The sequence below is a fragment of the Anthonomus grandis genome, chromosome 8 (genome assembly GCF_022605725.1).
Source record: "Anthonomus grandis grandis chromosome 8, icAntGran1.3, whole genome shotgun sequence".
Lineage (NCBI taxonomy): Eukaryota > Metazoa > Arthropoda > Insecta > Coleoptera > Curculionidae > Anthonomus > Anthonomus grandis.
Genome location: NC_065553.1, coordinates 12,057,215 through 12,082,600, shown reverse-complemented (window position 1 = coordinate 12,082,600; position 25,386 = coordinate 12,057,215). Strand labels below are relative to the sequence as shown.

The 25,386-nt window shown below is 28.7% G+C and overlaps 1 protein-coding gene across 1 annotated transcript in view; it reads right to left on the bottom strand.

Moving 5' to 3' along the window:
- Nucleotides 1-25,386, bottom strand: part of LOC126739549 (modifier of mdg4) — a 110,976-nt gene that overhangs the window by 29,695 nt on the left and 55,895 nt on the right. The window lies entirely within an intron of this gene.

Sequence of the window (25,386 nt, the reverse complement as noted above, 5' to 3'; positions counted from 1 at the left end):
CTTCGATACAGTTTACCGCAGTCCTTGCATTGGATTCCTTTAGGAGCTAGAAAAAAAAGCGAAATTTAACAACAGGAGACAAACAAAAATTCTTTTTAAATCTAGATCCAAAAAAAAGAGAAGTTATGGAAGAAACTTAATTGTTGTTTCAAATTGTTTTGAACTTATTATTTTATATTAAAACTTTACCAAGTTTCTTGCATCGCTTCTAGTTTCCTAGATGCTAAAATACTCACGGTCAATGCTGGATATTAAAATAATTAATCACCGCATCCATTTTAGGCTCCTACGATATATTACGTAATAATTTTATGATAAAAAGTATTATTTATTATTATTCGTTAGATGAAAAGTAAGGAGACTGGAGGTAAGGAGACTGATCTGGATTCGCCAAGTAGCCACCTCGGCGCTGTTGGTCAGAAGTGAATCTCGCTGTTAGTGGCTAGTATGCAAGTAGCAGTATTTCATCCTTGTAATTAATATTACTGTTTTGCAAATAATACAATAACACAGCGCCGATGTGGCTACTTTCTGAAATTAGTTATCGTTCATTTTTTGGGTACGCAAGTTTAGCATACAGATTTCCTCTACTTACCTATAGTCTTCAAGGCTATGGACCTAGGCAACTTTTATATAGTAGCCTTAGGTTTTTGGACAATTGTGTTTCTACATCCTATTGGGTTTAACTGTTTTCCTTCTTTTAGTTTTAATATCTTGATCCGTACAATTTTCTTTTCATTTGGAAAACTTATGAATCGCTTAGAAACCATTGCATGTCACAACATGGAAATAAATCCTTGTTATCAAAATGCCTGATGTTTTTAAGATACTTTTGATAACAAAACTACATTTTCAATAAAAATGTAGATTCACAAAATTTTCAAACCCATATCATTAATTAAATAGACGACAGTCAGGTATGTGATTTTTATTTCCAAGCCAATAAAGAAAAAGCCGATTTATCATAGGTTCATGTTGTAGATCCGACATACACTTAGAAAGATCCTTTAAAACTGTTTTTCAAATAAAAAATGTAATAGGAGCAACAAGAAAATAATTAAACTAATAACTTTAAAAATATTTTCACTTTTCCAAAATATTTCAGAATTTAAGTGTTTTGAGGACAATATCCAATAAATCCTTGGTTTACTTTGATCAAATACTGCAATGATTTAAAAAAAAATAAAACAAACATATGAAATTCATATATAATAAGAAAGGTAAACCAAAATTTGGCAAGTTATAAGGTTAAATAAACTTAAACCTAGTTGAGTAAGTAAAACATCACTTAAAAGCAAGTTGTTTCAAAAAAATGACTAACCTAGGCTAAATCTTAAAATAATTAGTGGTGGTAACGTAGTGCAGGTAAAAATGTAATATTTGTACAATTTGATTTTGGTATAAAAAGATACCCAGTTTTCCTGGAACGAATAACATAACTTATTCTAAGATAAATATTACAATATTAAAATTGGATGGATAGTAGGGTTACTAAATAATTACCTAAATAAATAGTATAGGAATAAATAATTATAACAAAAACCTATCCTAATTCCAAATTAAGTGTCAATAATCTCCTATAATTTGGTAGTCACCTTAATTATTATGGCAAGTATAAATAAAAGCAATTATAAATATTATCTTGGTAAGCTAGTTTTCAAAGGCACATAAAAATTAGAACGAGATCACTTAAGGCATTAAAAACAAAAATAAGTAATAAAACATACTAAACTAATTTGTTAGAAAAATAATACTGGTCAGAGATCTTGGTTCAGTCCATTGGATTTCCCATTAACATAATGTTCCCTTGATTCATAAACCTCATGCTCTCCTTCAAAGGGTTGTGTTTTCCTTTCATGTGAACATTCAAATCGTATTTATGTTTAAACTTCCTAGGGCACAATTCGCAAGAGTACCTTGGTTCTTGGCCACATTCAAACTTCATGTGACGTGTTAACGAATGTCGTAAATGGTAGGTTTTTGAGCAACTAAAATATTTATTTAATTGACTAAAATCTTACTCAAATAAACCCTTATTATCAACGAAAATATTACTTACCGTGGACACATGAAAAGTTCACCTGATTTATTGTCCGGGCTACGCTTTCGTTTCTTTGGTTTCAAGGGTTGAATGTTTGCTGTATTGCAATTTTCTTTGTCCGACTGAAGGTAGAGATACCGGAAGAGTTCTATTTTAAAGACAAAACAAAACATTAATATTTAGTAAAACTAATCTAAGGCCCTCTCTACTGTTCTACAAACCTACACAATACAGGATCTAGACTTTTACTGGGAATTAACAATTTTCTCTGCTTTCCTTCTAGCTAAAACATCAACATACAAAATAAAATTCTAAAATGCAATATTTTGCTTATTTTTCTATTTGCATAGGTATACATTTTTCATATAGTTACAATATTAATTAAACCTGGGGAAAACAATTTAACTCTGTTTAGGATGCTCTTTCATAATGTGTAACTGCAAATCACCCAAAGTGTGATCTGTGAAACTACATTTTAAACAGCCATATTTGCTCTTTTTCTTTTTGCCCTGGCATAGGAATTCATGCTTCGCAAATACGGACCGCATGAAGAATATTTCGCATTTGGGGCATCGCAGTTTATCCTTTGGTTTAGGTAGTCTATCTAGAGGCCTAAAAAAGTTACATAATGAATATTTGGAAATTTTTATTATTTAAATCTATTAAACTTTTGCATAAAAAAAGTTTTAATTACATATAATGGAACACAGTAAGTGTATGAGCATGTTTATCAATTGTTTAAATCAAAATCAAAAAATCATTGGAATACTGTACAGTCTTCCAAATTCGTGGACGTCATGGCAGTTAGCAAAAGAATCAGGAACGAAAATCAAATTTTTACAGTTGCCCAGATAAGTTCTGCCCGCAATATATTTTTTTCATATAAGCATTAAGTCTGATTTTAAACTTCTATAATAAAGTTAGGAAAGGTATAGGCACAAGTATAATTACATATAGAGTAAAATAAAGGGTACATTTGGTTTTTTTCCCAACATAAAAGATAAATGTTTGTAAAATAATAAATAATTTAAAAAATCACCGTATTTGTTAACATTTTGTTACAACTTCAAACTTTTTGTGTAAATTAAAGATAGAATACACCATATGTTAGAGACACACATTTATTTATTTATTTATTTATTTTATTACTGTGATTTTTGTAAATTATTTATATTTTACAAATATTTGTGTTTTATGTTTGCAAAAAAATCAAATTACCATTCCCTTTTTTTATATGTAATTATAGTAATTTGTATAACTCTCTTAACTTATTTTAGAAGTTTAAAAACAGATTTAATGCTTTAATTTAAAAAAATATATATCGTGGACAGAACTTATCTGGCCGACTGTAATATTTATTTCAAATTTAATTTGTTGATGAAATGCCAAAGCGGGTTTTCAAAAAAATCTTATAGTATATGAGGCAACTAAGGTCATCTTATTAAAATATTGCTAATACCTATCATGCATTGTTCTGTTGGCTGTTGCTCTTGTTGGCTTTTTTTCCCCTGTCCTCTAGATCATTGCGACGTGTCTGTTCAAATTCATTTAAATTCAAAGTCATTAAAACATCCAAATATTTTTTTCATTCAACGTATTTATTTATACAAATTGCGATCTTGTAAATCACGATCTTGTCGTGTTTTACGAAAATCATTTCTTCTTTTTTCACAAATATATGTAAGCAAACTGTTAAAATTATTATTAAAAATAAAATTTTAATCCGCAATTATCGGTAATTTTGATATACTTGTGCAAATAACGACGAAAATTATCATTTTTTTTAAAGATTTCGATAATTACGGAGATCCTGTTTATCACCCTATTTGAGATGTAAGTCACACCATTCGTAGATGATAGCTAGTACAGATAGCTAGACATAAAGAAAGGTTCTGAAGGTATCATATGCAAAACTTGCATTATTATCCTGTTATTCGTAAGTTTTCACCTAGCCCAGCAAGAAACAAACTATAAATATTAGACTAGGCAATAGCCATTAATGATCAGTCAGTTCATCCTTCAAGCAAATTTCATTGTAATTTCACCTAATGAAATAGTTAAGTTCTGGTGTTGAGTAAATGAGCACTATTGGAAAATATGAATACACATACATAAAAAACTAGTCCAAAGAAAACCTTTCTGACACTAGTTGGTCAATACAGTAGAGTAGCTATTTATCTTTATAAGGTTAGCACTCGCCTAGGAGAACTAGAAATAAATGTTTTAAAAAAGGTAGGGCGTAAAAAGAATATTAAATTTGCCAGACACTTAAAGAAATTAGTACCTCATTTCTTCAATTTCAACTATCAAGCAATTATATAATTGCTATCATCTTTTGATTTCTTTTTCGATCCCAGAAAATGAGGAACCATATAGCAATATTAACTGGCCAAATTTTCATAAAACTCATTAAAGCCTCAGATTATTTAGCTAATCGGTCATTTATATCATAATTTTAAAAATACATGTTTAATACAAAACGCATAGTTCCTCTGACCAAGACTTTTTTTTTAATTCAACAGATAGCGACACAACCTAGTTTACATCTGTTAGGCTGCTCTTATGAATATCTTAAATACAATTATATATACATATTCTTTTCAACTTACCCGATACATTTCGGCTCCTTTTGAACCTTTTCAGGTAAATCAGCAATAGTCATACTCAAAAATTTCTTCCTTCTCTGTTTACTAAATGCGCCTCTCTGTTCCTCTTGTACCAAAATAATTCTAGAATCTTTAGTCAGTTCACCAATCTGTTTTGGGGACATTGGTTCATCAAGGTCAATAATGTCATCAATCTGCTTGTAAGGTTTTACTTTTCTTACTAGCGGATCAGCATCAGCAGCAGCTGGTTCTGCGTCTGATATGACCTCATAGCTGCCCTCCTCACTGGCATCTACTGAAATAACTTCATTATAAGCATTAGCGGGTTGCTCTGCAGCAGCCTCTAGCTTAATATGTTTAGGATTTTTATTGGCCGAAACTGCTTCAGAAATATTTTTTGTGAAAGAACTTGCAGATCTTAGTGTTCTACTATTAGCGACACCTTGAGGAGTGAAATAGAAAGGCTCGGATTTCCTTTCAAATCTACGACCAGTATCTGGTTTGACCAAAGTCGAGTTGAGGGCCAGTTCCTTTTTAATACGTGCGACTATATCATCGTTTTTCAGATCCTCTACCTTTAGAATTTTTACTAACGGTCTTTTATGTTCTTGGATTGGGTTGACATGTCCTAAAATAAAATATCAATTAGGAAAGTGTAAAAATTAGTTAATAAACCTCAAAATATTTCTCATTTTCTTTGAACAAGGCTTTGCTAATAACAGGCGTATCTTCATACAGATCCAAATTTATTACATAATTTTTATTTCTTACAACATATAAGAATATTTCATAAATTCAATTTAAAATGTTAGCCAGTGGAATCCTATGTACGAGTATGTCTTCGTTTTAAATGCGACTTCAAATTGTGTTTAAGTTTTGTACTATAGTCGCAATAAAGGCACTTTAAGGCCTTTTCTTTATTACACTTACATCTTTGATGTCTGTTTAGGTTTGTCTTATACTTGAAGATTCTATTGCAAAATTCGCATTGAAACAGCACTAAAATGGTTTTATTTGTATGCTATACATAGAGGCGTGTGCAAATACATTTTACTTGCACAAACATGCATTAAGTAAAAATGGCTTAAAATGTGTAAACAAAATTCCTTCGAAACTAAAAAATATATAATGAATAAGGTAGGATAAGAGCATAGTATGGATAATTTAGATACTAAGGTAGTGAAGAATATATTTTAATATCTTTTAACAAAACATCCGATCCTTCAAAAACGAATGACGTAAATTGAAAGTTTCCTGGTTAACATTGATGATTTTATAATTTGTTCTCACTACTAAGAAGTAGGTTTGAAACATGAAGAATATATCGGCTTGTCTGAAGTGTCTAAAATCCCTGATATTCAATGTGAACTATGTTAGAGAATGAATTAAATAAGTACTCAGAGTACTCACTGGTGATGAGATGATAATCTGAGAAAATATTTACAGCAGTCCTGGAATGCATCATCAAAAATAGAAATTATTTCAATATATTACTTAAAAGAAGATTTTGGCACATTGGACAACTTCTTGAAGATGAAAATATGACCAGTTTCACAAAATTGTTAAAAATACAAATAGTGTAACGGATTTCTTCTCCAATATGGCAGATAGGTTGAAATGGAAACCTTCTAGTGAGACCAAGAGTGCCAAAGAATTTCTGCAGAAACAAGCAAATATGTCAAGCATTATATACACAAAGAAGATCCAATCGACTATATCTAAATATTCCGTTATTATCCAGCAAGGTTGCACAGCTTCAGAAAGGGTTAATAATACAAGTACGCAGAAAACTTAAAAACAATCGTTCACATTTAGCTAGTTTGACTTTGGAGATGGCTTATCCGTAACCCATGCTTTATTAGACTGAGAATTGTTTAAATGGCATTAATACCGATAAATATTCTATTATTTGCTTTAATTAGTCTATTTAGTTTAGATGTGATTTAAATCAATAGATTCCCTTAGCAATTAAAAAAAATAAAGGGGTTTCTAGGGATTTACCTTGATTCGGAACTAAGATTTGATGAACTAGATGTGTACTGTTTAAGATATTTTGCTTCATGTAGCATAGAGTCCATATTTGCCTTGCAGAGAGCCAAATCTTTGGTACAGGGAAGTTAGAAAACACTATTTGGATCTAAATATTCTTAATTCATATGGCTATAAACAATTAAATGATTTATTGTTACAAGAATAGAATAAGTAATAATTTGAGCATTACGTACTAAGTAAAAATACAATATATTTATTATAACTTTAATATATTAGTTTACGTCAGTTATTATTTTCTCATTTTAGGAAAATAATCTCAGCTAAAAAAACATGGAAAACTAAATAATTATATAAATATAATTCCTAAATGTGTCTCCGAAGTAAATGTGACTTCAAATTGTGTTTAAAATTCGAACTGTAATCACAATAAGGACATTCAAAGGCCTTTTCCTTATTACATTCGTATCTGTGATGCCTGGTTAGGGTTGCTTTATACTTGAATTGTCTACTGCAAGATTGGCAATGAAACAGTGCTAAAAGTTCAATATGATTTGAATGTTATACGTATACAAATGACGTTATCCTCTGCTACATATTGTCACATAAGATAATACGAATGATACGTAATATCTTAAGGTAATTCAAAGGTATCATTTATTATCACATACCATGCATAACATTTAATACGAACTAAAACAAAGCAATGATATAAGAGTGTTTAAAAAACGTAGTAAATGACTAGATAGTAAATTCCAATATTTTAATATCATCTGATATCATAGGTTCTGGTACTATGACAATGTAAAAAAACTGACATTTGTTCAGTAAAAGGTTAGAACCCACGAGTAGGTAGTGGTTTATATGCTTTCATTACTCATTCCAGCTCTCTGTGCTACTTTCTTATTCAGGTTAACTTTTGGACATATTAAAAGAATATTTACCAAAACAATAAATTAACTTTATCTGGTATTTCTTTAAAATATTCTATAAAAATTTATCGTCAAATTTAGTATAAATAAAAAATAAGTACAGGGTCTCCAATTTACAAAAAAAAGAAATTAAATATTTGTGTGATATTTTTAAAAGTATTCTGTCAAAATAATATTTATGAACAGTGCAGTTAGTGCATCTAAATTTTTTACCATACTCATATTTTGTATGCCTGGCAAGTTTTCTTTAATGCTTTCAATATTTTCTATGGGTTAAAGAGACTTATAGTAAAACTAAAATTAGTAAAATAAAAAAAAACAGTAAAAACATTAAATAAGATGCATTCTCAATTTAGTGAAGTGGGCATCATTGGTTGATTCCCAATTGTTTTTGAAAACCTTACGACTTCTATGAATTTTCAAATGATTTCCATAAGTTTCCTAGAAATCTTCCTATATTTTCGTGTACTCTGTGGACAACTGCCATTTTCAGTTGTCCACAGTTGATCAGGTCTCTGTACATCATACATTCTAATAATAGAAATAAGTATAAAAACAACTCTCTGAGCTTTAAATTCACTATTTATTTTTGTAGCAGTCAAAGTTTACACAAAACGTTCCAGCATAAACTGTTTTTGATGTTTTCTCTCTACGTGAGTTTTTATATGACTCTTCTGGAAAGCCGCGTAGTCGCAATATGGACATTTAAACGATCTTTGCCTATTACACTCGAAACGTTGATGTCTGTATAGGTTTGTTTGATGTTTAAAGCCTTTTCCGCAAGTTTGGCATCTGTATGTTGCTGAAATTTGTATGGTATTTTAAACACTAGATAATGCCACTCCTTTGATATTCAAAAAAAAAGCATGTATCCTCTCTTTGGCCTACTGTCTTTTCGGCACAACACGCAAAAAAGTGCATGAAATAAGATGAATGTTGTGTGTATTAAGGTATAAGCTTTCACACGTAAAATACGTAACGCATTACGTTAAGTTTAAGAGAGAAGGTCAATGGTTCACTAATTCCCTGATTCGCCACTTATGTCTCGGTTCTACGTTCAATTTGGGTTAGACTGTAATAAATAGGGAGGAATTAGGAAAACGCTATTGTTGTTGTTTTAACCTAAACTTAGATTTAATATTTGAAGTTAATACAATACAAGACCTTGATTGGCCGGGCGTGTATACTAGCAAAGCCAGAACTGGTATGTATGGGATGTACTAGAATACCCAAGGGTATTAAATGATAGTAATTAAAGTAAGGAAATCAAACTATTAGGAAAGATCATGAAGATGTACAAATTGATATTTTTAGTTAGAGATCCTTGTTAAAAATATGAAATTAATAAAAGTAACTCAAGCTATGTTTCTACAGATATTGAGTTGAAGGAAGAAGCTAAGGGAGGAAGTGATAAGACAGATACTGGACGGTAGTTAAGGTTGGAAAACGATATAAATCTTTAAATTTTAGGTAGGAAAGACATAACTAGTTAATACTTTAATGAAAAAACTTTATTAAAAATATATCATATGTGTATCAAGAACATAGATATAGGTAATACAATAGAAATGCATATTAATACCGAGGGGCGAAAGGCGAAGATTCTTAAATAGTGTGCAGTTTGTAGGTCGAATAAAGGAAAAAGAAACAACAATCACACACTTAAGCATCTGGCCTTTCGGCACTAGTTATATACATCAATTTTCATAACTAGTGCATCAAAAGAAAAAGAAGTTTTTTATAGGATCCTGTCGAAAGCAACTTTTGACCCTTCTGGGTAAAAATCCAGCGTTTTGGCATGGCTTAAGAGAAAATACTTTTGATGCGCCTATTATGTAAAAAAAGATTCAGTATAAATAAAAATACTTTAGTCAAATATAAACTAAATGGCTAATAACTGATAACAGAAAAAATAATACATTTTGTAAATATTGAATCGAAGGTGAAAAAGAGCACGTTGAAGTTGTTTGTCATTAATTAGAGTATTTATTTAAAATCGTGAAATCCACCAAGGACTGAGAATATTTAGGAATTAAATAATATACTAGGAGTAATGTATTACTTAGTTATAGCTGCGAAATGTATACAATACTAATATATATTAGATTACCCCAGGTTGTTGGAAACGTAGTAAGTCTTCTCAGTTAAATACTCTCTATTTGTTAAAATTTAATGCATTACGAAAATAAATAAAACAAAAATGACATTATAATAAGAAAATTTAAAACAGACAGTTCTAAGCATAAAAAATAGGACTAATTATATTTGAATAGATAATCGTTTCTGGATATTTCATATAGACTTTCATCCATGAATATATCCATGTAGTCATTTTACAATGCGATCCCAAATAGTCCTTCTTGATCCTACCTAAATGTTTTTTTAAAGTTTTCATGCACTTGTTAATATATTTTTATGTACTTGCTTTTATTTTTTTTTATTTTAAATTAAATTTTTTTTTTAAGTTATTTTCCCAATTTTACAGAATGTCCTGTAAATAATGGTAACAGCAGATTCCTTTATAAAAAAATAAAGTTGAGGTAAACTTTCCTAGTCTAAAAGTCAAAAAGAACTAAGATACAGGGTGATAAACTTAACTATTTTTTTCGGTAATTTTGGCTATAGATTTATCTTTAACAGTTTTACTTAAAAAAGGTATTGTTTTCAATATGCTTAAGATAACATTTTATTTTCATACTTTAGGTTAAAATATTTTCATGACGAGTGATTATTAAAATTCAAACTCAAACTTTTAGTAACGTTATCTATTACCTTTATTTTTTTCTTATTGTTAGGTCTAATAGATATTGTTATTTATTGTTACTTATTGCGTGTGACGTTGAAGTCGAAGACCTGGGCCATCACGAAATCCAGACTTAAACCCATTCGATTTTCGCATATGAGGATACATGAAATTAATAGTAAAAATATTAACTGCTGCTGAGCATTTCCAGATGAGCAATTATTTTTTACGATTCGGCGATCTTTCAGTAAAACAATTTTAAAATGTATTGAGACAATTGAAAGTCATGCCGATCATTTACTGGCAAATATTCATAATTTATTGCTCTAATTTATCTTTTGTATTTTATTATTCATTCGAAGTGTATTAAAGCAATTTAAATAGTATATAAATGTGATTTTTTTTAGTGCATTGAAAACTTTAAATGTAAATATCTCGACAAGGGCTAATCGTAGCGAGATTTTTGAAGTACATATATCTTTTTTAAGTGAAACTATTGCCAAGCCTAAAAAAGATACGGAATTTAAAATAAATCAAAATATTGCTGGTAGTGCTTTCTATGACGTAATTTAAAAAAAAAGGTAAATTTTAAGGTTTGCCTTATAAAAAAACATATTTAAAATTTTGTTAGCAAACGAAGAATATGAAATGCTAAATTTATGGCCAAAATTCTAAAAAAAATTACATTAACTTCATCACCCTGTATTTTGGTTATCTTTGACTTTCGGAGTAGGAAAATTTACCTTCATTTTTTTTTTAAGAAGTCTGCTGGTAAATTATTTATCATTATTTATGTGACACCTTGTATATTTGTTATACTTGCTGATAAAATAATAGCTTATATCATATCATTGGTGAAAAAGTGGGACATAAAAAATTTAGCATGAAAAAGAGAATCAAATATATGATCGAAACCTCGTTAAACAAATAATATGTAATGCCCTATTTTTAGTTTAAATTTTAAAAATTGGTAATTTTCAAGTTTCTTTTAATTAATCTAAGCAAATTACCTTTTTTTATTTCAGGCTAAATTTCTCAGTACTTGTTTGTTGATGATTTTTATGAGCATGAGCAGTCTTATTTCTAAAATCACCAGATTCTCAAGTAGGCAGTATATTTTCATATTTTTTCAGGCAGTATATTTTTCCTTCCGGCCGTTAAAAGTTCATTTTAAATAATAAAAATTGATGTTGCACTTAAAGGGTTTTTAATTTGCAAAAAAAATTGATTGCCAAGGCAAAAAAAATTGCACTTAAAGGGTTTTTGACATAGTAAAAGTATTATTTATATTCGCCAGTACTTTTTTTTTTTAAATATTCTAATGAAAGGCTGATAAAAAGTGCGTTGAGTATTATATTCGATACCTAATTTTAACATTGCTTCGATATATTCACTTATATATGTAAGGAGAACGGAATCACGGTCACAATTTGTACCCAAGTCATTAGTTCTTACAAAATATTAAATTATTTTATAACTGTGTAGTTTTAATCTCATACAATGTAAAAGGTATCCCAAAGTCAAGAGTAACCATTGGCATGTCGTAATACATACAATGTCGGCAAAGTTAAGTAAATTTAAATTAAAACAAATCCAATTATTTCCAGCGATATCCGAAAAAAAAGAAACGAAAACTTAAAAAACCCTTTTTATTTTTTGTGACGATATTTCATACCGTAGAGCAAAATAATCAATACTTTTTCATGGCCACTTTTTCCTTTCAACAATTATCTTTAGTTTTTTTTTCTTATAGACACCATATTGACATTTACCAGATATAATTAGTTCTTTTAACTACATTGTAAACAACATACTACACTTCAACAAATATATCATCAAATTCAAACATATCCAACAAGTTCGGTACTACTAAAAAATGGATAGAAAATTCTTACCTTAACATTAATATTAACTCTCAAAATGTTTTTAATAGGTGTGATACATCGTTAAAAAGGTAAATAAAAGGAGTATTTAAATTTAGTATAATCCATGACGCCCATAAGAAATCGGTAGATACACAGAATGCAGTTGATAATTTAATATTGAAAAAATCGTTTTTTTTTCTTTAATTTAAATAAACGCAACTTTGACCGAACTTAACAGACCATGTACCTCTTATGGTTTCCGAAATACCAATGGTCACTCTTGAATACAAATACATAAAATTAATTTTTATCCTGAAATTAAAATGATTTTACAGTTAAAAGGGGTTAGGACTTTTCACAATCGCACTGTATATCTACTTCAAACGACATCTCGACACATGGGTCTTAGACAGAATTTGATTAGTTAAAAAACAATATGCGGGTCAGTACTTTTTGGTAGATAATACTTAAATACAAACAAATGTATATAGTTCGTGCACAATATAAATATAATTATCCTCTCATTTTCTCATACTCAAAAAAAATGGCAAAAAATCATAAATATAGTACAACCAGTCTAAAGAAAAAAAAACATATTTTGATTTTCTTATGTAAACTATCAAATGTAATTTTCGACAACGCACTGCGAGTGTTTGGATATCAGGTGCCTTTTTAAAGTGCATTTCTGAAAGGAACTATAAGGGCAGTAGTCGCAAAAAAACGATCGTTCTTTTCCACACTCGTACTTGACGTGACGTCTCAAGTTGGCTTTATTCGAATATAATTTACCGCAGTAGCACGGGTACATTTTTTTGGAATCTAAAAGTTAAAATGTTTTATTAATATTAATATTTTTCTGTTACATTAGAAATAAGTGTTAAATTGCCCGTCTTTCAATAAAACTTATAAAGAATATAAATACAATTTTTGATGTTGACAAAACATACAATAGCAGTATGGAGAAATATAAGTCGTGTCAAAAAGTATATTTATAAAATAATAAATGAATGCACAAAGAATAAAGTTAAAGAAATTTATTTTTTTTAATTATATATTTCTTAAAAACTGACAAATATTTTATATTAATGCTAAATAAATCTTAAAAAGACTAAAATAAAAAAAAAACTGTAGACACTTGTGTCATATTACCAGATATTAATTATAAATTGCTGATTACCTACTCATATATTAGCGAGGCTTTTGCAAACAAAAACATAATTTGTGAACCTAAGATTTTGCAATAATTTTTCAAATTACGCATTGATTTTATTTATTCTTCAATTTATATGACATTTACTGTTAATTAAGGTTTATTACTTTTTTTCGCACATGGTTTTTTAACTTTAAGTAGTTTCTTCCAGACTTCTTTTTAATATATTTTTTTCTAACTTATAAAGTAATGGAATATTTTATATATGATGTCTAGTCATAAAAAAATCATGATTGATAATGGTGAACAAGTAAAGAGTGACCACCAAAATGCCTTTCCAGAATTTCTAAGTTTTTTTAACATTATGGTGTATACATCTATTTTATAGAAGAATATAAACAGTGAAATAAATCTAAGAAAAATATGTTAGCCTAACAGATCAGACTTCAAAGAAAAGCTAAAATTAACAAATTAGTGATAAATGCTGTAAAAGGAAAGCAAAACTTCCAGTATAAAAACATAAAGAGCATAAGAAACTAACATTTATTTTACATAAGTTTTATGGAAGCCCGATAACTCCGGCAATGCTTTGTTAAGAACATATTTAAACTTAAAAATAGAAATTAAACTTATAATACTTAAAAGAAAATTAATTGTTCAGACTAAAAATACTGCGTGCTGCATTTTCAATGCATTAATCTAATTAGTAAATAAACAACGGTAACTTTAAATATTATTTTAGACTTAAAACAGTAAAAATCCATTGCAATAAGTTAGTTGTCATTTAAGAATATGTATTAAAAACATTTAATTTACATCTTATGCATTATCCTTAGAGTTTTAAATAGTTTCATTAAAATGCTTAAACATTTCCTTATGTTGACATATCACGTGACTTTTCAGGTGATATTTGTGATAACTGGCATAAGGACAGTAGGGACACACGAACGATTTGATCTTTTGGCACTCGAATTTTTTATGGCGGCTTAAGTTGGGCTGGTGCTGATACGACTTTCCACATACGTCACAAATGAATAATTTTTTTTCGTAAAACGCTAAAATAAAAGCATGTGACAATAAACATGTAAGGTAAACAGGAAAAATATAATTTAATAAAAACTTATTAAATATGTAACATTGAATAGAAAAGGTTAAAATATTTAAGTACGGTTTATTGGTTGTTGGGTATTTAATTACCTGGAGCTGGTTGGAACTTCCATTAAATGAGTATATTTTTTCTTAGTCAGTTATCCATAAATAATAGAAAAGAAAGAAATGAATGTTTTTCATTTTTAATAATACATCTCTGATCCAAGGTTTTATAAGATTAGTGACGTTTAATAGATTTTTTCTAATGGAGATAAAAAATTGAAAATGTAATTATAACTTATTACAGATGAAGAATGATTGAATACAAATAAAAAGAATCAAACTATAGAAAAAAACAATTGCAGTTTGGATAATTCAGGCGACGATAAAACAATAAAACGCGATAGTATCTGTCAGCAAGGATACTGAAACTAGGTTTCTGACATCCAACATATATAAAAAGAATACAGTGGGTAAGCGAGACCTAACATACAGTATAGCAAAAAAAAAGAAAAAAAAATTGTTTTCCAATTTTTGGTTATAATCTAAGCTATAGACCAGTGGAATCACAATACAATGCCGTTGGTTGTATAAGGCAAGCCAACTTGCATAAGAAATATGAAATTTCAGCTAAATCAGATGGTAATAGATGAATAAAAGGCGAGTCTTTGATAGAAAATCTTTGAGTACACTTAAACGTCGTTTAAGTTGAGTCTGAGACAAGTTTTTTTTCACGCTTGCATTTGGTTTAAACATTCATCAAATTGCTTTCACAGTCATTTTTAGGAGGATATTAGGTCAGGGCAATATGTATTTGACATTACTTTATTTTAATAAAGCAAGATTACTCTCCTTTGAGTTACATTTCACAAATTCCATTTCTTCGTTTAAAATTGTATAGCCAACCGTCACTGGCAGTGAACTTGGAAGGTGTGCAATTTCCTTCGGAATCTTCGGTTTTTATTGTACGCAGCTGCTGATATATAGCTTTTGCTTTTTCCTTGATAATAGGACCCTGAATGGATATGCCCAAGCTCCGCTTTTGCTTGATCCAATCGAGAAGAATTTGCTCAACTTGAGGGAATTTTCCTTCATCGATGCGAGTTCGGTTGCTCAATTTGCTTGGAAGCTCTTCATACTTTTTCCTGTACAGACCTTTCTTTTTCATGATTCTTCCAATTGTGGCTTTGTTAACTTTGTAAATTAGTGCAACGTTTGTGTTTTTTTCGCCACCCTCAACAAGATTTATTATTTCATTTTTAGACTTCAGCGTCAATTTTTTGCATCTTTTGACTTGCCTACATTTGTCATCTAAAAAAAAATAAAAGAATCAACAATAATTTTATTGAACAACTCAACAGTATCGTTTACTGAGTGAAGTAAATAAACATCATAACTTCAAATTGAGTATATATACCTGACATGGTTGCAGCTACAAATCCTTCTATATTTCCAATTAGTCAATCATGTGCAATAGTGGGCTCTCCTTGAGTCAACATAATCAAAATGTTTACGTTCGTAACCAGTAAACTTAAACGAGGTTTCAGTGTAATTATTACCCATCTCAGACAAAGCGTTTTGAAAAATCATAATGTAAGGACGTTTGACCATAAATTTTAACTTAGCTTTAAGTTAATACAACAATAAAATGTAGTAGAGATTAAAGAAATAAAGAGAAAGATCTTATTTTAAGACATGCAACCTATTTCTGATAAAATTTCTAATATGGTTGGGATATGGATGGGAAAATGGTTCAGATTGCAAGAGAAAATGAAACGGCAGTAAGGAGAAATTTGAAAAATCAATTTTTGAGACAGGTTAACCCACTTAAAACACTATCAACCAAAAGGATCCTAAATAGGGTATAAGACAGAAACAAAGAAAATCTAAAACATGTATTAGGTGTTCATTTTTTAAACAAGATAACTTATCTAAAACCTGAAAGAAGTCGTCCATTTTCTCAGACACCTAGATTCTAAAATCTAAAGACGACGCAAAGTATGTGTGTCAAATATTTTTTTAAACGTTAGTTACACGTGTTTTAAGAGCATCATCAGACCTAAAAATTAAAAATAAAGAAACGAATTACAATAAAAAACCTTAGATTTTTAGTACCACTTTTCATCATTGTCCATTTACCCTCATCACAGTACTGTTTCATCATTTGATAGAATATTTTTAAAATACTATATTTTTTTTTATAACATTAAGGTTTTTTATTGAAATTCGTTTTTTTAAGGCCTGATGATTCTCTTAGGGGCAAAACACGTGTTACTTTTTAAGAAAAAAAATATTACTTGAGACCGAGACTTTGTGTCCCCTTTAGATTCTCTAAAACCTATCCTTCCAGTAAAATGACAATCCTGTAGAGAAAACATACAATTTTAAGGTAATTCGCATGATAAAAACAAAAATCAAATGATGTAAAGTAAAAAGAAAATTTTAATGATCCTAACTAACTCAACCTAACCCAACCCATATTAGACAAGGTATGTTGAAGCATCATAAGGATGATTGAAATGATGCTTGTTGTATGTAATGAGAAATAATATATTATGAAAAAAACTTAATTTGAAAGTGTTACAAGAAAAGTCTGAAATAAGGTAAAGATGTAAAAAAGAAGCATTGAAAAATTCATATTTTTCCTTTATAATAATTCATAATAAACAAGTAGGATGTTAATAATATAAGGTTTGTTACATAAAGTAAACAAAGTGACGTTTCGACGATAAACGATACAAAAACCCAATAAAAACAATGGTACCATTTGCATATATCTATCTGCCCTTTTTATTTTTAAACAAGAAAAAACATTGCCTTTATAAAAAGCTTACAAGCGTTAACAATGTACTTATATACTAAACAATCTAAATAAACAATTGAAAAATTACAAATCAAATGATTTGACTTAGAAAGAAAAACTTAAGGAGGCTTTATAAAACCGTTAAAAAAACTTTTGTTAAAAATGTATTCTCCCCTCCCCATATAACAAGATCTCCCAGTTTAATACGAGAGCCATATACTGCAACAGTAAGCAACTGCCTTAACTTAAGTATACATTGCATTTATATCCAACTCACTACCCTTATGCTTTCTCAAGAAATGTCTCTTAAGGGTATACTTGAAATGAGTAGCGTATCCGCACAACGGACATACGAACTGTGGTTTCTTATCGCACTCTTTATTGATATGTCTATAAAGTGACGGGTGGTGGCTAAATGATTTTCCACACGTTTGGCAAATGTACTTTTTCTGTTGAGTCATAATTACTATGGTCTCATCCTGATTTTGTTCCTCTTTAAAGGGCTCGTACTGGTAATTATCAAACACCTGAACTTCTGATGCGGCCAGAATGGAATCGTTATCAGTGTCACAGTGGGATCCATTTTCATCAGGAATATCTTCTTCGTCTTTTTCGACAATAAATTGATAGTTACCTAAAACTATGGAAGGATTTTAGCAATTTTATTTTAACAATCAATTAAAAAGACGAAAGACATTAAAAAAAGCATGATATTAGGAAATTTAGGGAGTAAACAAAAATGAACCATAACAACGTTTATTTTTGGTACAGTTAGAAAATATAATCAAAACTATTTACTCATAGATAAATGTATAACAAAAAATAAATTTTTTAAATATATTTACTTAACATTTTATACAGGGCGTTTCTACTATATCTCAGCAATGAATAATCCAGTAGCTTTGTAAAGAGAATCGTTTAATAGAAGTGGCTAAAAGACATTACTGAAAACAATATTTAACCTTCTCACTCAACAACAGACAAAATCGGACATTTTTCATCTAACTCATCCTTATAAGTCACAAAAAAAATACGTCGATAATTTCAATACAATTCTATATCGTTTTGGCTTTTGCTATAAAATGTCGAATGAGGATAGGAGTGGAGGTAGAAAGTTTGATATTATTGTGCCCAATTTGTTATTTTTTAACAAAAAGTGATAAACCAAACAATGTAGAATTGTAGAAAAAATTTTGACATAGATTCATTTTTCTCCACTTTTTATGAGGTTGCTAAAAAAAAATCCTTTTCTTGCCCATAGCAATGAGGTTCCCTAGTTGTACAGGAAACTGTCAATCTGACATCATTAAAGAAAAATTTGATTTTATATAAAGTCGCCCAGCGAAAATTCTGGAAATTATTGTTAAGTTTGGCCACTAGGGAGCGTAATTAAAATGCCAATAATTCAATTACAATTTTCTCCGGATATGTCAGCTTAAGATACCTTTCTTTTAACATAATTGGAAACCTCGTAAACCTAGAAACCCGTATAGTAAAATTTTGATGGCAGAATCGAAAAGTAGATTAAATTTACTAAAAAAAAACTCAAAACCGTAGTCGACTATCTTTTTTACTTTTCGAGTTATTACCAAAATAATCATTTTTTACGCTTAATATGGGTATCTCGCTTGGCATTAATAATTATAAGGTTGCTTTTGTTTATTTGGCATAAACTCGTCATCTTTCTAAACTATCACTCATTTCAAATTATGTAAAAATAAAAAAATTTCCAAAAATTCTGAAGTTATTATAATAAAAAGATAATTTAATTTAATCATCATTATACTAAAAAATTTAAGGCATGTTTTAAGGCCATTGGGTTTTAACCAAAGAACAATAACAAAAGCTTCAATCAACCTTCAATATCAACCATTTTTTTCAAAAATTACTAAAACAGCATCATAAATTATCGATGGCCGTGATTCGGGAACAGTTGGCACGCGTCAACTCTCCATAGGATACCTCGCCGTTCCTCTTTTGCTATGTGCGAAACAAAGATGGAAATATAATGATGGAGCGTCATAATAGCGAAACGTCCAAACTGCTCTGCAATTTTTTGTTATATTTTTTATTTAAAAAAAAGGGTAATTTTATTTTTTAAATTTTAGTTTGGCGTGTGATAAGTCGATCATAACTGATGTTTTTTGGACCCAAGAGAGGGAAAGTATTTCATATATTATTTTACGTCTTCCAGAGGTCAGAAAAACAATTTTTTTCTAACCATCCTCCCAGGAGCCTGGAGGACTTTTTTAACGTCTTTGATCTGATTTGTTATGTTTCCCAGGAAATGTATTTATTTTTTGTTTTCCAAGCTTCTGATGTAGTTTTTACACCTTCCAGGAATTTAATTTTCTTCCGTTTTTTCCCAGACTTTTGACGTCATTTTTAGGTGTATAAATTCTATGCCGGAAATTTCGATTTTTTTTGATTATGCAAGGAATTATGAATATTTTTTTCCGCTTTCGCAGTTAAAAAAGAAAATAATCCTTGCAGGCTCTTGAGAACAATTTCCTAATGGCTTTGAGGTTATTTTTTCGTTTTCCACATTCGTCATTTTTATTCCGAGGCATTTTTTCAATTCTTCCTGCTTTTTAACGTATGTTTTATGTTTTTCAACATTTGGAATTGTTTTTCTCGTTTTGCAGTGTTCTATCGGGAGTATTAGGACAATAATCAGTTTTTTTTAATCTTTTAATCCTTTCAGGCTCTTTTTTTTTGGCCTTCGACGTCAGTAATACTGATTGTAAGTAATTTGACCAAATTTTCTGTTATGTTTCTTTTATGTTTTCCAGGACTTTGAAAAAGAATTTTTCCAGGTTCCTGACCTTATTCTTACGTCAGAAAGTAGAAAAAAATTTATTATTCCAGGCTCTTGGTAATTTTTCTTGTTTGATATTTTCTTTCCAGGAAATGAAAATAATTTTTTCCTTTTGCTACGCTTTTGACGTAACTTTTACGTTTTTTATAAATTAGAAAAAAAACTAAATTAGAATTTTTTTGGTGATTCTTTTTTTCGAATAAATTTAATCTACTTTTCGATTCTTAAATTTATTACTGCAAAATTTAAAATGAAGTTAATCAGAATTGTACCGAGCTATTTATATTTTTGTGAAAAAATCACAGTAAAAGTTTTTAATTCAAATGTCGCCTCTTACCAATTTTACTAAAAACTTTCGCGTACTACCGGATACAATAATTAAAAGTAATTACATTTCACTTTTAAATAAGCCCAATTTGAACAAAATGGATGCCTTTTAAACGCAATTAAAACAATTACAATTTCACTACCTGTCCTCCTACTTTCTGAAGATTGAATTATTGGTAATTTATCTTGGGCACTTCTTTAATTTCAAAAAAAGACTTTAATGATGTCAGATTGACAGTTCCCAAGATAAAGCCGCAATGCACCCTTAGTGAAACACCCTGTATAAACACCTTGTATAAACCTATATAATATTTTAATAAGGATTACACTTATAAAAAGGTATTTGCAATTTGGTATTTGTCCCAAATTTATACGTAGTAAGAACATGCCGTTTGTTTTCTTTTTGTTTGCAATTTTACATTTGTTTTTAATATAATGAGCGAATTTTTGTTCCAGTTTTCGTATCAAACCATAAGCATCGTGTATATTTAGATTATGCCACATGAGCATAAACTAAATAACTAAATACATCTTAAGAGAAATAAAAAAAAAAACTTAAAATTTGTATTCCGTTGTAGGGTGATTTATGCCCTATTCCACTACTTATTTACAGTCTCAAAGGAACGAAGACAAAAAAAAATCGTTTATAAGAAAAATACAAATGACTCTTTGAGACACCCCTAAAAAAGAGAAAGTATTCCTTAATTATTTTATTGCTGGCTCATTGTAAATGCCCACATATAGTAGTAAATATAATAATAAAAACCAGTAAAACAAGAAATTAGAAACGGTTTCATATACGAATCATAACCTTAAACAAACTAAATGATAACTTGAGCTATAAACACTTAAAACTGAGGAAGTAAATTCAAAATTACAATAATAATAAAAACGAAAAATGTCATTTTGCTAGATAACCCAAATGCCTGACAATAACATGCCTCTGCAAGTGAGTTTTCTGGTAAAAGGCAGCCGGGCAAAAGTCGCAGAAGAACGACTTTTCCTTATTACATTCGTACTTCTGGTGTCTCCAGAGACTATTTGAGTGCACATACCGTTTTCCGCATGCCTCGCACTTGTTGTCGCGCCTCAAGGTATGCCCTGTAATTTAATTTAAAAAAAGAACAAATGGGTATTCGTATTGTAAAGTGAGTCAAATGATTCCCAGACAGAACACAGGACATGACAACGGCATCAGCAAGTTATTGCATGTGGTTGCAAAGCTGGGTTTTAAACACAAAAGGCACATGTTACTTCCCATAGCAAACAGGTCATTAGCGACTGCAAATCATGGCAAAAATATAAGATACTTTTTCCAATGTATAAAATGTATAATGATAATCAGTAAATGTAACTAGCCCATGTTTGTTATATAAAAATAAGTATCTAAGTTATTGCTAAAAGGCTCCTTTTAAAAGCTTAAAGGATCCTTAACAAAATGTTTGCAATAGTACTTTTTATGCCTATCCAAATTTTGTCTGTGATAGTAACTTTTCTCGCAAAATGAACACTTAAAGTCTCTAGTTTTTTTCACATTGCAATCTGCACATTTTTTGTATTGGCTTGTAGGTCTTCCTAAAAAATATAATAAGTCAATAAAATATTACATAAATGAGTACATTAATACCGTAAACGAATATTAAAAAAATTGGTACAGCGGACAAAATTTGTGCAATCATTCCCGTTTAGTATTAATTTGGTCAAAAAAATAATAGCAGTATTTAATTTGACGTTGTTTATGGTTATTAAACAGGTTATAAATGTCTTATATAATGAAAATAGTAAAATCAAAAGTAAAGTGATTTAGAAAATGATAAGCAAAAAAATTATTGACACGAAACCTACTGAAACTCAATTATTTTAGCGTTTCTAACTTTGTCGGTTTCTGATGAAAAAATTTTACTGAAATAAAAATAACCAAAGAGCTTTAAATAAAAAATTATGAGTTATGAATTTTGTTTATGAATTATGAAATTTTGGCGACTTTTTTTTATAGTTAATTATTTTATATAATTTTCTCATTGTTTTTACTTCACAATTTTCTAATAATACGAACTTTTGAACACAGAGGACATGTTAAAATAGTTTATAAAAAAACTAGTAAAATAGGAAAATAAGAAATAAAAATTTGATATTTAGAACAACATAAAGAAATTGTTGCATTTCTTAAAGTAATAATAAATATATATATTTTTTAAATATGTAAAGAACATAACAGTAAAATCACAAAGTAATTCCAACTTACACTCATACACAAATAACAGTTACTGAAACCTTGGAAACAATATTACACCATTATTTCTGCATGTTTTATTTCATAGTCTTTTTTGGGTTGATTTTCTTTATATGATCTTGTTCAGAGTTAATTATTTTAACTACATTACAAATTTGTAATTAAGATTATATTAGGATAGTGTTATAAAGAAAAGTAAAGAAATAACACTTTTAAAAATTCTTAAACCAACATAGGTACATGATGATCACTGTAGTTTCTTTTTCAATAATTAATTATTCGGTTAATTTTTCTTTAATTTTTTAATTTTGTAAATTTGTGCTGAGAAAATTTTACTATGAAAAAAAATTCTTATTATTTTGATTTGCTTTAAGCTTATAAATATTTTTAATGGAACTGTCTTTTAATGGCGTTTAAAGGTTTATTTATCCTATATCTGATATTAAATTTATTATTAATCCTACATATGCTTATAGTCTCTATGTTTTTTATATTACTAATATATAAAAATTATGAAAATATTAACTAAAAAAAAAATAACTAACAAATTTTAGATTTCTCTTACAAGTAAAAGCGAATAAATAATTTTAAAAAAAATAACGTATATATGATACCCTAAAATAAAACGTGAATAAATAAATACTTAGAGTTTTTTTTATGTTATTTAAAAGTTTTCTTCTAATTTTCGATGAATTTATGACATAAAACGTTTTTGTTTCAAATGTTTTTTTAATTATTTTTTATATTCTTTTCTAAATTTGTTTACTTTATTAAAATTTAAAAACATTCATCCAATAGAGTATGAGAGTGTCTATAAATAAGTTGGCTATTTATTAGTACTATCAATTTTAGGGTGGTTATCTGAAAAAATATTTTACTATACTTCTTACCATCATAACCATTACGTAATATTGTAAAATCAAGAAACAGGGAGAATTTTAAAAATGGTTCGACTAAAATTTGTATCGCATTCATAAAACTAGTAGTTCCCACAAAAAAAATCTCCTTTTGCGCAAAAAAAAATTAATTTTACAAATAATATTAGAATATAATAATAATTTAATCCAACTTAATAAAAAAGAAAACAAAATTAATATTTATTAACCATATCGTTTATTAAATATAACTAACTACCCTATCCAAAAAAAAAAACTGAATATATAATTTCCATAACAGAATAAACGGGTAAATATACAATCAAATAAAATGTCTTATATCCACTATTGACAAAATAATGTATGTGCAACGTCTATTGTGTGCCTCAGGAACTATGATTTATAGCAACTTAATTTAACAATGGTATAAAGAGAATCACAAAACTGCAGAGTATTTGTAATTAGCTGCGAAAGCTAAAAAATTCGTCCGTCCCTACACCTTAACATTGTAAACTTACATAACTTAATATTAATACATTCAGGGCCTTTGATATAAAATCGTAAATTTTGAAAAAAAAATGAATTATAAAAGCGTTGAAATTCTATACACATATAAATTAAAGACCCCGCTGTCTAACTTAACAGAGTATAAATTGTCTTAGCTTAATTTTATTATATGTATGTTTTTGAGCATTCAGAGCAAGCGAGTTTTTAACTAAATCCTAAAGCGTATATAATAAAAATAACTCTTCAAACATATTTAATTTTGATGTCACACACGACTTCGATTTCAATAATTATTTAAAATATGTTTGAAGACGTTTATAATCAAATGAGCAACGAAGCAGAATAACATCGCAAAAAAGCACTATCTAAATAATAGTAAAAAAGCAAAAAAACTACTAATGGAATCATATAATATGTCTTTTATCGTCAAAACTTAATAATGCTTATAATCCAGTAAAGAAAATGTTACAGAATGAAAGAAATGTATGTTGGAAAGATATTTTGGTGTAGGGTGGAATTCTTAGAGAACCCTTTAAGCGGAACATGATTAAAAAATGATATCTTGTCAAATAATTTTATATATAATCTTGCATAAAAAATTCATAAAGAGCGAATATGTATATACTGTTGTTTTTCATAAAACCTTATATATTTTTAGCTTGATAGAAAAACATACTTGTTATGGCAAAAATACAAAAAGGACCCACAGAAATTGCTACCAGTCCTTTAATACCTATAAGGCAATTTGAATTTAATTTTTTTTTAAATGTAGTTAAAGGTAGCACCACCGTAAATCAAAATCTTTCCAAACCAACATTTTCTCACCAATAACGAGATACCTTATTCAACTAGGATATAAACGAATAACTATAACTTAATAAAAAAGGAGGTCAAGGCTTCGTTCGAAAGGCAATTTTCTTAAATATTAACATAGTATAAAAAAATCACAATGTTTTAACCCTTAGAAATATTGTGCTGGAATACGCTATAAAATATGGTGATGTTAGGAAAAAATTTATCACAATTCTTGAAGTTTGGCAAAAATTTTGACACTAGCCGCAATTTCAAAATATCTTAATAGGTATACACTACACAATAATCGAATTACGCTCATACTGGTTTCATTAACAGGAAATATCACATTTTATTTTATTATTTTAAATTTATAAAGAGAAATCACGATTTTTTTATAAAGATTAATAAAAGATTTAAGAAAATGTGTTCATCATATTTTATAGTAATCTTTTTTTGATGAGTTACTGACATGTTCCATTATTCACATTTTTTTAAGATGATTTATGGTTGTTAAATTATAATAATTACTATGGTATATTTTCGAAAAAAAGGTCAGGTCAAGGACAGGTCAATTTTGATTTCTAGGAGGAAGTCATCTATAGCCGTACAATAC